This window comes from Eretmochelys imbricata, chromosome 28 (assembly GCF_965152235.1).
Source record: "Eretmochelys imbricata isolate rEreImb1 chromosome 28, rEreImb1.hap1, whole genome shotgun sequence".
NCBI classification, from domain to species: Eukaryota; Metazoa; Chordata; order Testudines; family Cheloniidae; genus Eretmochelys; species Eretmochelys imbricata.
This window is the reverse complement of record NC_135599.1, coordinates 4,954,809-4,969,623: the sequence shown is the minus strand read 5'-3', so window position 1 is coordinate 4,969,623 and position 14,815 is coordinate 4,954,809. Positions and strand designations below refer to the sequence as shown.

Here is a 14,815-nt window from a genome sequence, read left to right as displayed (position 1 = left end):
GTGTGGGCTGCTTTTGGGAGATGCCTGAGGTAAGAGCTGCACCCTCACTCTCTCCTGCACCCCAAGCCCCAGCCCAGAGCCCACCCCCTGCACCCAAATTCCCTCCCAGAGTCCACCCCCTGCACTCCCTCCTGCACCCTACCCCCATGCCCCAGCCCAGAGCCCACACCCCACACCCAAACTTCCTCCCAGAGCCTGCGCCCGCACCCCCTCCTGCACCCCAAACCCCAACCCCAGCCCAGAGCCCACACCCAAACTTCCTTCCACAGGCCGCCCCCCACACCTGCTCTCACACCCCAACCCTCTTCCCCAGTCCAGAGCCCACCCCCTTCACCCAAACTCCCTCCCAGAGCCCGACCTGCACTCTCTCCTGCACCCCAACCCCCTCCCCCAGCCCAGAGCCCACACCCAAACTCCCTCCCAGAGCCCGACCTGCACCCTCTCCTGCACCCCAACCCCCTCCCCCAGCCCAGAGCCCACACCTGAACTCCCTCCCAGAACCTGGCCACCCCACCCATTCCTGCACCCAAAGCCCTGCCGCAGCCAAGACCCCACACATGCACCCAAACTGCCTCCCAGAGCCTGTACCCCTCACCCCCTCCCACACGCTAACCCCCTGCCCCAGCCCAGAGCCCACACCACACACGCAATTCCTTCCCAGAGCCTGCCCCCACACCTGCTCCTGCACCCCAACCCCCTGCCCCAGCCCAGACCCCGCACCCTGCATTCCCTCCTGCACCCCAACCCCCTGCCGCAACCCACAGCCCACACCCAAACTCCCTCCCAGAGCCCAACCCCTTTCCCTCTCCCTCCCATACCCAATCTCCCTCCGAGAACCTTAGGCAGATGTGGGGGGAGGTGGACGGGGAGGCAGGACTTGGTCCCATTCTGGAAACCACCAAAAATTGTTGAAACCTGCCGCCCCTGTCCAGCCCAACCTTCTGCAGGTGCCCCTCAGGCCCCACCCGTGCAGGGTTTGAAGCTTGCATTGCTTAAATTCCAGGACGCTGGGGGACTTCAGCTCCCCTTTGTCCAGCGGGAACCTTCACCCCACTCCCAACCAGATTCTTCTCCATGGGATGACTGTCGGGGGGCTGGGCCCCTCCTTGTCTTTTCTCTCTGGGACAGGCCAGGGTACCTAGAACTGGGGTATCTGAGCACCCAGGACCTTCTATGGAGATGCCCTTCTCCTTCTCCTTCTGTGGTCTCATCTGTCTTTGACTCCAGCCTGTTTTCTATCCATCGTCAGCACCATCCCAAGCCAGCTGCACCCGCCTCAAAAAGACAGTGTCCCCTGATGGGTGTAAATCACTGAGCTCTCTCCTCTCTGAGCACTGACTGCCCCTCCGTCTCCTTGCCCCTCAGTCTGGGCAGACGGGACCTTTCCCTCCAGGGCTGGAGGATTCCCCCTTCTCATCCGCTACTGTCCCAAGCCGCCCATTGGGTGGGAATCTTAAAAGTACCAAGGTGACTTAGGAGCAGAAACCCCCACAGACCTTCCGTGCAATGGCACCTGCCACGCACTGAGCAGGACTGAAACTCCTGCTGGGCCACATCCCCTCTGGGCCTGAGCAAAGCAGCAGGGTGAAAAGAGAATTTGGAGACGCTGGGGATCGAACCCAGGGCCTCATACATGCAAAGCATGTGCTCTACCACTGAGCTACATCCCCAGACGGGGGCTGTTTGGGATGGGTTACGCTCACAGCCCTCCTGTTTCCAGAGCCTCCAGGGGCCTAACGGCAGCATGGGGGACACATTCCCTGCTCTGAGGGCCAAACCCTCTGTCCTGGAGGTTGCTGGTTCTCAGGGGTCACTTTGCAGCAGGGCCAGTTTCTCTATGTGGGGGAGAGAGAGGGCCTGCCCTGGACTCAGGGTGCAGAGCTACACTCGGCCCCCTCCCCTGCATTGATTGGCTGGAGCTGCCAGCCCCTGCTGAACGGTAACGGCGCTGGGGGGCGCTGTGAGTCGCTCAACACCTCACCCCGGTGGAAGAACTGGTGCGGGGGGCTCCAGGCTTTTCTCGGATCTGCTATTTCCACCTGCCTGTAAAGTCCAGCTTTCCCCAGCACATTCACTGCAGTGCACTCGAGTCACTGTTTCCATGGCTGACAGCAAAGAATCGCTCCCAGTTTCCCTTCTATCTGCAGCACGATTAGCCTGTGTCCGTGGTTAATGAGGTGGATCTAGTTGTCGATGGTTATTCATTCCCCACCTGGACAATTTACACAGTCCCTTTCCTGCTCAAATCCCCAGCACCTCCGTGATCCCGGTAGCAGGGGTTGGGTTTTCCCTGAGGCCCTGAGATTCTCAGGGTCCTTTTTTCCCTCCACCTGGAGTGAACTCAGCTTTTCCCCCATCCCAGACACTCCATGAAATAACAACAAGCAGCGTAAAGAAAGCAGGGAGGGAACATCTCCCGGCCAGGGCTAGAGGTGCCCAGGGCCCCCTGCTTCTCCATTGTTTCCATCGCAGAAGAGGAAGGTTCCTTGGAATTTGACACCCTACTTTGCACAAGGGACAGAGAAAGATCTTGATGTTCCTGCGTCTGCGCAAACAAAATTGTCCTTCTGTGTGAAAGAGAGGCAGGAAATGGCCCCACGGTGGGACAATATCCTCAGGATTAAGAGCAAAGGACTCAGGCTGAGAACTGATTTAACTCCACTCATCTCATTTAACTCCTCTCATTAAGAAGTTGTCTTCCAGGGAGAGATAGCAAACTTGTGACATTAATCCAGACCCTGGGGGTTTGGGCTGCTTTAACTCTTGGAAAAAACATGAACTTGATTCAAGAAGGGAGAGAGGAGAAGCCTCAAGCTGCCTTTGGTCCAAGGCTGGTGTCTCCTGGACAGTGGGAAACATCCCTCACTGCTGCCAGGGGATAGGTGGCAACTGGTGACGTCCCAGGGCTGGGTTGAAAGGGGAATGTTGCGTGGACTTTACCATACACGCCCCATCCTGCTTCTCAGAGCCCACAGGAAAGCATCTAGAGATGGGAGAGCCATTCCTCAACTGCATTCTCAGGAGAAGTCAGTAGCTATCCTTGAACAGACACTCAGGAGAGTAACCACGGCGGTTCTGCAGAGACATCTGGTTGCCAGAGGATCCATCTAGGTTAAGGAGTGCTGGGGGATCTGCAGGTTTTGCAGTGGGGAGGAGTCTCGAGGTCACACGTTGTGGGTAAGCTGGGACATTAGGGACTCCAGGATGTGAGGCTGGTTAAAATGGAACTGCACAAAAAACTTCCCCCTTTGCTCCCTGCTTTGCCCTGTCCCCGTTTCATGAAAATCTCCATCTCTCCCCGGCTCTCAGAAACCCCCTCTCTCCCTTGGGTATTTTCATGGTTTCTTTTTTTTTTCATGGTCTTTTTCAAAGATTTTTTGCCATCGAAATGATCAAGTACATTTAAAATGAGAAAAACAATCAAGCAACACATCTGCATCTCCTGCACCAGGCATGGCATCGTGTCTGACTTTTTCTCCCGAAAAGTCCAGGCAGGCAGCGTCTCCCCCACATTTACTGCACACCAGGCCCAGAACTGAGCTTCACTGGCAGCAGCGAGGGGGGATGGGTGGGCCTGAGCTGTCTGGGGATTATTTTAATCTATTTTTCGGAGGATGAAATCCATGCAGCTTCCACTTCTCCGTCTCTCCCCAGGAAATAACGTGTCTGTGCAAGGCACCCAAACCTTTTCACAAGAAGAAGTGAAATGAAACGGCCACACGATGGCATCAGAACCTAAGACATGAGAAGCCATGTTCTTGTTCAATGTGCATTGAAGCTGAACACAAGGGAGGTGTTTTTTCTTTGACTCCTAGCCCCCCCACACACTCTAATCCACTCGACACCCCTTTCCTCCCACACCCAGGAATAGAACCCAGGAGTCATGACTATTAGCCCCCCTAATCTAGCCCACTAGATCCTTCTCCCTGGGACAAAGGAGAAGCTCTGCGACCCTGTACTGTCCCTTTGCCTCCCTGCTTGGGCGGCACTTGAAACCCAATGGGGTTTCCTTGAGCAGTTTTCAATCTTGCTCCCAGGGAGGGTGTAATTTTAGGTGCAGGTTCCAAACAGTGCAATGAACCAGCCAGAAGGGGCAGGAGGTATCGGTGTAGGAGCTATTGAAATAATCTTAGCAACGTACGTCAGGGGAACCGTTATTAATGACGACAGGTTTCAGAGTAGCAGCCGTGTTAGTCTGTATCTGCAAAAAAGGAAAGGAGGACTTGTGGCACCTTAGAGACTAAGCAATTTCTTTGAGCATAAGCTTTCATGAGCTACAGCTCACTTCATCGGATGCATTCTGTAGCTCACGAAAGCTTATGCTCAAATAAATCGCTTAGCCTCTAAGGTGCCACAAGTCCTCCTGTTCTTTTTTTTCAGTTATTAAAGAAGTGTCAGTAAAAGGTCAGAATGGGATCGTCTCAGTGTCACAGTAGAGGGCTCTGTGATGGTTTTCAATTTGTCATCCCACCCTAGCCACCACCTAGCACATGTTTGAACCTCTTCCTCTCTTAGCGTTGCTCGTTATCAGAGAAGGGGAGAGAGAGTGAGCCACGGAAACAGAGACCTAGTGACTGAAGGAAACATTTCTTTGCTCTTTGCTTGGCTCTGTCAGTTATTTGGGTACAAACTCACCCGCCACCCACTGTCTCTGCTGGGCTCAATGGGCAGGAAGAGCTCAGCTGTCAATGGGACTTGGGGAGCTCGGGACATTACTGTGGCTTAACAGGGAAATCCTTGCTGATCTTAAATACAAAAAAGAAACTTAAAAGAAGTGGAAGATTGGACAAATGACCAGGGATGAGTATAAAAATATTGCTTGGGCATGCAGGAGTGAAATCAGGAAGGCCAAATCACACCTGGAGTTGTAGCTAGCAAGAGATGTTAAGAGTAACAAGAAGGCTTTCTTCAGGTATGTTGCCAAAAAGGAGAAAGCCAAGGAAAGTGTGGGCCCCTTACTGAATGAGGGAGGCAACCTAGTGACAGAGGATGTGAAAAAAGCTAATGTACTCAATGCTTTTTTTGCCTAACTTCACGAACAAGCTCCGCTCCCAGACTGCTGCCCTGGGCAGCACAGCATGGGGAGGAGATGACCAGCCCTCTGTGGAGAAAGAAGTGGTTCGGGACTATTTAGAAAAGCTGGACGAGCACAAGTCCATGGGGCCGGATGCATTGCATCCGAGAGGGCAAAAGGAGTTGGCGGATGTGATTGCAGAGCCATTGTCCAATATCTTTGAAAACTCATGGTGATCGGGGGAAGTCCCAGACGACTGGGGTGTATAAGTCCCATTTTGGGGTGTATAAGTAGGGGCATTGCCAGCAGATCGAGGGATGTGATCCTTCCCCTCAATTCGACACTGGTGAGGCCTCATCTGGAGTACTGTGTCCAGTTTTGGGCCCCACACTACAACAAGGATGTGGAGAAATTGGAGAGAGTCCAGCGAAAGGCAACAAAAATGATTAGGGGTCTGGAACACATGACTTATGAGGAGAGGCTGAGGGAACTGGGATTGTTTACTCTACAGAAAAGAAGAATGAGGGGGGATGTCATAGCTGCTTTGAACTAAATGAAGGTGGATCCAAAGAGGACGGACCTAGACTATTCTCAGTGACAGCAGATGACAGGACAAGGAGTAATGGTCAAGTTGCAGTGGGGGAGATTTAGGTTGGATATTAGGAAAAACTTTTTCACTAGGAGGGTGGTGAAACACTGGAATGGGTTACCTCGGGAGGTGGTGGAATCTCCTTCCTTAGAAGTTTTTAAGATCAGGCTTGACAAAGCCCTGGCTGGGATGATTTAGTTGGGGATTGGTCCTCCTCTGGGCAGGGGGTTGGACTAGATACCTCCTGAGGTCCCTTCCAACCCCGATATCCTAGGATTCTATGATCATTTGGCCAACAACATGCAGCAAAGCACCCAACTCAGTTGCATGAATGCTCTATAAACCACTCCTCAATTATACAGAGACACCAGCATATCTCCCCAGCTCTCAGCCTTGCACCTCAGAAATGTACCATCTTACACGGCTCACGGCCTTCTCTTGAAAAGTGTAAGCTCATTAATTAGTTCGCCACTTCATCAAAAATAAAGGGGAGATGCACCAGCCTTTGTCATGTGAGCAACTTTCCCAAGCACTTTGGACAAACTCAGGAGTAAGTATAAAATAGTAAAATAAGTTTATTAACGACAGAAAGTTAGATTTTAACTGAGTATAAGTATTGGTCACAGAGGTCAAAAGTGGTTACATAACAAATGAAACTAGACTCCCAGTCTAAACTCTAATTTGAATATACTAAGCAAGAATTGGATCAAACAGCTTTTCTCACTCACTGGTTGCTCCAGGCCATGTTGAGTTCTTAATACACAGACTGAATTCCCTCTCAGCCTGGGACCAATCTCCGCAGTTCAAATTCTGAGTCTTCCAGACAATCTTCCAGGTGTTGAGATTGGGGAAGAGACAGGCCACGTGGGGGTGTCTTTGACTCTCATACATATTTTTTCTCCAGCTGCTAGGTAGATTCTTGCCGTGATGCTGGGGTTAGTTAGCCCCCAATATGGAGCAGCAGTTTGCCTCCTGCACCTTGTGGTAGGCATGTCACAGCTCCTTCACTTTGACCCCGCACGGCAGTGTGTCCCTATCATGGCCCCTTTCTATCATGCATCATGAAATCTGCGTGCGCACCTCGGGAGTTACACCGCAGAAAGCTGCTTTCCTGTGCAGAAACTTACCCGTGTAGACAAGGCCACAGAGGGCTTCCATAAGAACGCACGACAGGTCATAGACTGGGTCAGACCAATGGTCCGTCAAGCCCAGTGTGAGCACATGTAGGGGGTCTCTCCTGTGTGCGTTCCCTGATGTGTGATCAGGTTTGAGCTCTGATTGAAGCGTTCCCCACACTCAGAGCATGTGTAAGGCCTCTCCCCTGTGTGGATTCGCTGATGTGAGAGGAGGGATGAACTGTCAATGAAGTGCTTCCCACACTCAGGGCATCCATAAGGTTTCTCACCCGTGTGGATTTTCCGATGTGTAATAAGGTGTGAGCTCTGCTTGAAGTGTTTCCCACACTCAGGGCATCCTGCCTGCGCCAGAGAGAAAGGAAATCTCAGAGAGAAGAATGGAAAAAGGGATGAAGGAACCAAAATGTGTACAGGACAGATCAAACCTATCAGGAGCTGATTTTCCTTTAAACCTTCCCCAGAGGAGAGAAAGGAAGGAATCAGTTCTGGGTCCGTATCTCAGAAGAAATCTCAGGGGACAGCGAGATTGGGGAGGGACCTGCTGCCAGTTGTCAGTCAGGATAGGTGGGAAGCCAAGAGTGACCTCTGCCTAACGATTCCACATCTGCAGGGAACAATCCTGAACTTGGAGAGCTCACAAGGTCTTTGTAGGGCATCCCAAATGTTTCCTGTATTCACCGACAGTTTTGGGGTTGGTTTAACCAATGCCTCACCTATGCAGGCAGCTCTCGGGAGCACTTTTTTCTTAGAGCCATGAAGGTCTGGGACGCACGACTCCTCCCCTCGTTCCAGCTGCGAGATCACATCAGTTCTGGAAACTGGAAACCCTGCTCAAGGCAAAGAAAACAAAACAAGGGAGGTCAGTGGAATTTGTGGGATACTTGTCACAAAGAATATTCCATGCTTTTAAGCCCAGCTCACTTTTAAGTAGTAACGTCCCAAGGCCGGCTTCCTTGGCTCAAAGTGCCAGGAGATGATTATTATCAATCATATTCATTACCTTAGTGCCTAAGGGCCAACTAACAGTGGGTCCTCATTTTGCTAGGCACAGTACAAACCGAGAAGCGTTGATGGCCCGTGCCCTGAAGAAGTTTCAATCTAAACAGACAAGGCAGACACAGAATGGGGGCAGAGGTACAACCCACCAGCAGAGTGAACTCCGTGAAGGCAGAGTGGCAGATCTGATCAACACAGGCCTAGATCTTGAGACTATCGGATTTAATGTTGCAACCAGGGCCAGTGTTTTCCGGAAATTGTCGCTAGGACTGCATTTTTTCACAAAATTACTCTTTGTTTGTGGAATCACCGTTAATATCCGGAATTGCTGATCAGAGGGTGGGTGGGGCATGCAGGGTCACAATCCCCAAGATTTCTCCCTGGAGACACCCGTCTCCTCCCCAGGGCACAGGCTGGCTGCGGTTGAGACTTGATGCCAATTTCTTCCCTCCTCATACAAGTCTGGGATCGGCAGTGGGACGCCAGGCTCTCTCATCATGCTGCAGAGAGGACGGCACTCACAGCTGCTCGCGGCCGTGTCCACAGCACCTCTCCCCTGCTCATCTCCCCTGTACACAGCTGGTTAGGCTCTCAATGCCCAGTATCTGAGCCCCACCGCCCCCACACAGCCGGCTCCTGTCCCCTCCCCCCAAGGCACTTTCAGGCTTTAAAGGATTAGATATTGCTCACGTTTGTCAATTACTCCCTTTTCATTGCCTGCAAACTCTTGCCCTAATTATGACTGTTATCTGTATATCTAAGCCAGCCCTTGAAAGCATGAATTCTTCACAGACTATGATGCCGAGATGCGCCACATGATAGTAGGAAGGGCTCCGGGATGGGTTTCCTGTGCAAGCTGGTATCACTACGGGGTGATGAATGCCAGATCTCAAGGCTGGTTATGCAGAGCTCCACCTTCTGAAGCTTTACCCAACGCAGAAAGGGGTAGTGATGGATTTCCCCTCATTCAGGAGACTGAAGACGACAGACTTTTGGGAGATAAACAGCTGAGTTTGAGCTGACTGAGGGGGGTCTTTCTGGGCTACAAACTCACAGGACCTGATAACCACCAAGAGGTAACCCTTTAAGAAAGGTTTTAATACACTTTGGAACCCATCAGGGATTCCCATGAGGACCGCTGAGGGAATGAAGGGAAACACGCATTTGGATGCTCTTCTTCTTTTATGAGAACGGGAACAGGAAGGGCAGGGATATCACTGAATGCAGGATCTCAGCAGTACTAGGTGTCAGGATAGCACCATATTGCAGCCCATTGGAAAACATAATCCCAACTACACATATAAAATGATGGGCTCTAAATGAGCTGTTTCCACTCAACAGAGGGATCTTGGAGTCACTGGGCACACTTCTCTGAAAACATCAACTCAATGTGCCACGGCAGTCAAAAAGCAAAGAGAATGTTGGGAATCATTCTGAAATGGATAGATAAGAAGACAGAAAATATCATATCGCCTCTATATAAACCCATGGTACACCCACATCTCGAATACTGCCTGCAGCTGTGGTTGCCCCATCTCAAAAAAAGATATATTGGAATTGGAAAAGGTTCAGAAAAGGGCAACCCAAATGATTACAGGTATGAAACTCTTCTGTACGGGGAAAGATTAAAAAGACCGGGACTATTCAGCTTGGAAAAGAGACAAAGGGGGGATAGGAGAGAGGTCTCTAAAATCAAAACTGCCGTGGAGAAAGTAAATAAGGACGTGTCATTTACTCCTTCTCATAACACAAGGACTAGGAATCACCCAATCAAATTAATAGGCAGCAGGTTTATAAGAAACAAAAGGAAGTATTTCTTCACACAACGCACAGTCAACCTGGGGAACTCCTTGCCAGAGGACGTTGTGAAGGCCAAGATTAGAATAGGGTTACAAAAAAAAACAAAAAACACCATGAGAAATCTATTGAGGACAGGTCCCTGACTGGTTATTAGCCAGGATGGGCAGGGATGGTGTCCCTAACTTCTGTTTGTCATAAGCTGTGAATGGGTGACAGGAGATGAATCACTTCATGATTCCCTGTTCTGTTCATTCCCTCTGGGACACCCGGTGCTGGTCACTGTCGGAAGACAGGACACTGGGCTAGATGGACCTTTGGTCTGTCCCAGTGTGGCCGTTCTTAAATACCAGGGAACCTAGTGAGTCCAGTGCAATGGGAGGGAGTAGGAAAATCCCTGGGTGTGGAGAACACTGGGAAATTAGAAACTATCATAAGGAAGCAACAGACTCTAAATAGTCTAGAATAGCAGAATGTGAAAAATAAGAATCAGGGTCGTGTGACTTCAGGAATGAGGGACTCAAAAAACCAAGTCTGCAGAGAAGAGAGATTGTGGCTATTGCACATGGGGATGGGGGGAGCAACTCTCCAGGTCTCAAGGATTTTCACCAGCAACCGAGGCCATTGTCCCATGCACGGGGCAATCCGGAGCAGTGAGGAGTTGTGTCATCTGTAATCCTGGCTGAGTTTCAATGCTCTGCTGCTGGAGCTCCCTTGTCTGGATTCCCCCAGCCACCATTCAAGGTCTGTGTGATCAGTAACCCTGGACCAGCCGCTCTGACCCCAGCAGCCTGCTTCTTACACCCCAAGCACATTCTGGTCTGGGGGGAGAAGGCTCAGGGTTTGAGAGAAGGCCAAGGGTAGGAAGCTTCTGTTCGTTATGCTGGACCTAACCCCCCGTTTTACTTGTGCAAACAGGAGATATTTGACACTGTGCGATTCTGCTCCTGTGCTCTCTTCCCACAGCGTTCAGCAGCAGGGGAGGGTCTCTGGTTGTGTGTGTGTCACTGGCATGCTGGGGTGATGCTGGAACAGGACAGAGCAGAGGTGGCATTGTGGGGGTGGCGTGAACCTCATCTCTTCAGTTCCCCTTCCAAGAACCGAGGGGACAGGAACCCTTACCCAGCGAGGTCACAGTCTCACAGGTCTCCTGCATGACGTCTCTGGAGAGGGCTCTCTGAGCGGGGTCCAGCAGAGCCCCCTCCTCCCTGGTGAAATACACAGCCACCTCCTCGAAGGTCACCGGCCCCTGAAAGAGCAAGAGCCCCCCACTCAGGACCTGCTGCCCCACTCACAGCCCCACTATTCGTGGGGGAGAAGAGCCAATCAAACGGAAACTCTGGGTGAACCGCAGTCAACAGAGTCCCACCCCCACCCCGCTCAGAGCACCCAGGAAACACCAGGGTGAGGGGGCGAAGAGACACCCCTCCTCTCTCCCAGCAGATCCATCACACACCTGCTAGCCACAGACTGATACCGGAGATACTGCCCCAAGCAGGGTCTAGGGAGAGATCTCTTGTAGGAAGCCCAACACCCTCCTCCTTGTGAGGAGCTGGATATGAGGCAGGAGAATCTCCCCTAAGCCTGACTGGTGGCTTCCCCCTTCATATTTCAAGACACCCACTGGTTAGTTGGGTCAGGCTCCAGCACTACGAGTCTGGTCCTTTTTCCCAGCCCCATCTACGTGGGTTATTTTCTGTTCACCAAATTGGAGCATTTCCACCTCCGAACCTCATGGGTCTGTTCCAAGAATCTAGGCCACTTATAAAACAACTCCCAGCAGGTCTGCCAGCCCCTGGTCTCCTCCCTTTCTCCACCCTGTGCATTTCCTGCCCCGCTCCAACCTCCAAACCAGACGGTGCAAACCTTCCCCTCTCCCGTGAATTCGCTGTCCCTCTCTCTCCTGCAGGAACAAATCAGAACCCCCCCAATAATCCCAACCTGAGCTGGCTCCCCTGAAGCCATGTCGCTCCCCTGTCCAATGGGAGGACGGGATGAACCGGATCGAAAAGTGAGCGTCGTTCTGCAGCCTGATCGGGCGAGAAGGACCGTTGTGGAGGTTTGGGAACGGGCATTAGTTCATTTCACATCACGCTTCCCCCAGGCTCTTTCCCTGCAGAGCGAGATCTGAGATTCTGCCGTGCTGAGAAAATGCTCAATCTCTGGATTACAGCAGAGACCTGGCCCCTCGTGCCAGGCTAGGCCCACAGACACACTTTTAACCTCCTTTCTCCCTCCCGCATCCCAAAACAAAGTCTCTGAACGCAATCCTAGAAAAAAGCAGAACCAAAGGAGTCCCTTTCGAGGATTCCCTCTGACACTGACCCCACGGCAGCCACACCCCAGCAGGAGGGACATGGAGTCAGGAACTGGGTTTTCCTCTCTCTCATCCTCCTCTTGTCCACAGGAAAGTGATTCTCCCCACAGTGCAGTAATACATCTGTCTGGGCAGATGAGAGAGCTGGAAATCTCTTTCAAAACTCTTATCCCACGGACCCTGTCAGTCTCTCTATCTCCTTTTCCCTGTGCCCTCTCCATGCCTGTCTGCTAGGAAACTCTCATTCCTGGGTTGTTTGCTCCCCCATGGCTGGATTTGCTCCTGCAAATGGCAGGAGAAATGGGGTGGGGGGCTGTTTGTGTAGAGTCATTTTATAGTCCCTCACTGCCTGCCCGGGATTTCCCCATTGCCTGCCGAGGACGCCCACCTGCCCTCCACCAGGATCTGCCAGCCCATTTGCCTGGGACCCCCTCCTCCTCCCAGCAGGACCCCCTGACACTTTACAAGGACCCCTCACTCTGCGCCAGGGACCGCCCCACCACAGCGCTGTGCACTGGGCATGGCAATGGTCCCAGGAGCCAGCTGGGCAATCCCAGACAGAGCCCCTGGCACAGCACTAGGCAGCGTCTAATCCCCTGCCCCACCTGCCCAAGAGACCCCGCCCCCACTGGTCTGCAGCCAACAGGCCTCCGGCCATACCCACCTCCAGGACCCATAGCCTTAGGGCTGGGCACATCAGAACTACCCCCCGAAACCCCAAACCCTCCAGAACCCACCAACCTGACTAGGGTCCCCCCTGCCCAGCCACCCAGAGGCCTCCCCCTACCACAATGCCCCTTCAGCTCCCGCTGCAATGTCCCCACACAGACATGCACCCCCCCAGCAACAGTGTTCCCTCACAGTGTCTGACAAGTGGATAGAAAGTCATCACCACCCCCTGCTGGCCAGTCACACAGGCAGAGGGAGCCCGGGGGGACGCCTCTTTAACAGGAGAAAGGAAGCCATGGAGGGCAAAAATAACTGAGAAATTTCCATACTCTGTCACTAGCAAATAATGGCCACCATGGATCCACCCGAGAGTTGGCTACAGCTTTGCACTGCGGGAAGCCCCCCCTCACGGAGACCCTTTGTCATGGGGTTTGGGATACTTCTGGACTACGCTGCACTCAGAGGGACCTCCTCATCCCGTGCCAGCTGGAGAAAAGAAAAGGGTCCAGCCAACTCTCCTGTTACCAAATGGGAACCACCCATCCCCGCTTTGATGGGTATTGAATATATGGCTAGTCTCTTTTATCAGCAAACATTTTTAACAGAGAGAAAGGAGGGAACAAATGATTCTCAAAGGAGAGGGAAAGATGATCATTGTTGCAGGGGGGTTAATTTCCCAACAAGGATGGAGAAGGACTCAGGGCGACAGGTTCCCCCCAAGGAAGGACAAGTTCCTAGGATTTAGAGACATGGGGAACAGCCCCAAACTCGAGAGGATTTTTAATTGACATTTGATAATGACATCATAAGAGGGAAACCTGAGATTTGAGATAAGTGTTCATAATGAAAGAGAAAGGGTGGAAATCTGAGGGATTTTGGATCCATTTATGCAAATTATAGAGAGGAAAGTGGAAAATGAGAGGGATTTTATAGCAGTTGTTGATAGGAGGTTGTCACGGAGTCCCTGGGCGATGCTCTGGAACTGCTCCCCATGAAGCCGGGCAGGACTCTGGGGCAGTCGCCTTTCTGGGAGCAGCCTGTCTGCAGGACACACAGCTCACACAGCTTCCCCCTTCCTGGGTCTGACCTCGGACCATTCAGCCTCCTCTGCCCCTCCGTGTGCTTCCCACAGCGAGTCCGCTCAGGCAGGGCTCCTGGGGAAGCCAGAGGGTCCTGCCCCCCAACTCCGCAGTCAGACGGGACTCTCAGCCAGCCAGTAAAATAGAAGGTTTATTAGATGACAGGAACATGGTCTAAACCAGAGCTTGCAGGTGCAGAGAACAGGACCCCTCAGCTGGGGCCATTTTGGGGGGGGGCAGTGAGCCAGACAACCACGTCTGCCCTTCACTCCATGTCCCAGACAGCCCCAAACTGAAACTCCCTCCAGCCCCTCCTCCTCTGGGCTTTGTTCCTTTCCGGGGCCAGGAGGGCACCTGATTCCTTTGTTCTCCAACCCTTTAGCTCTCACCTTGCAGGGGGGAAGGGCCCAGGCCATCAGTGGCCAGGAAACAGGGTGTTGGCCATTCTCTGTGTCCAGACTCCTGCACACACATGCCCTCTAGGGCTCTGCAATGATCATACACCCTTATCCCACCACCTAGATACTTAAGAACTTCATAGGGGAAACTGAGGCACCCCCACACTATTCAGAGGAAACATTAAGAACAGTCCCACTTCGTCACAGAGGTAAAAGCTGAGTGTATTTCCCACCACTATTTGGTCAATGAATAGAGTGGAAATGGGCAACGTTGGCAAACGTTTTAGATCCATATTCAGGAATCTGAGGAAAGGTGTAAATCTGAGATTTTCGTCGTAATTTATAATTACAGAGACAGGGAAAGCTCTCAGGGGCATATTCAATTAGAAGTAGATAACTAGAGTAAAAGTGGGGCAAACTTTTTTATGAATCTTTGAGACTGTTGGGAACACTGGGGCATGGCCACTAAGTAACTCAAAAAAATAAAAAACCACAAGTGTTAATGAAGCCCCCTCACGCTAGGCCCCGGTGTCCTTGGCCCCCCTCCTGCCTGGAGGCACTTGCAGCAGCTTTGCGTGCTAGGCCCAAGTGTCCTTGGCCCCCCCCCGCTTGGAGGCATACACAGCAGTGATGCTAAAAATCTGCAACACTATGTTGCAGAGTTAAACTGCCTAAAACTAAGCAAGGCCAAACAAAAAAATATAAAAAAACAATGCCAAATAAAGCAGCTTTATATATAGTTTAATAAATAATATAGAAAATTAGGGAATTAGCTGGGAACTGGATTGGCTGGCTATATGGATACTTGGAGCAGCTTACT

General features: G+C 51.9%; 1 protein-coding gene and 1 non-coding gene across 2 annotated transcripts in view; one reads left to right on the top strand and one right to left on the bottom strand.

Moving 5' to 3' along the window:
* The window catches only part of LOC144258216 (uncharacterized), a 970,182-nt gene that overhangs the window by 648,425 nt on the left and 306,942 nt on the right, over positions 1–14,815 (top strand). The window lies entirely within an intron of this gene.
* On the bottom strand, positions 1,599–1,670 carry TRNAA-UGC (transfer RNA alanine (anticodon UGC)). The gene has a single exon. It is a non-coding gene; the product is annotated as a tRNA-Ala (tRNA).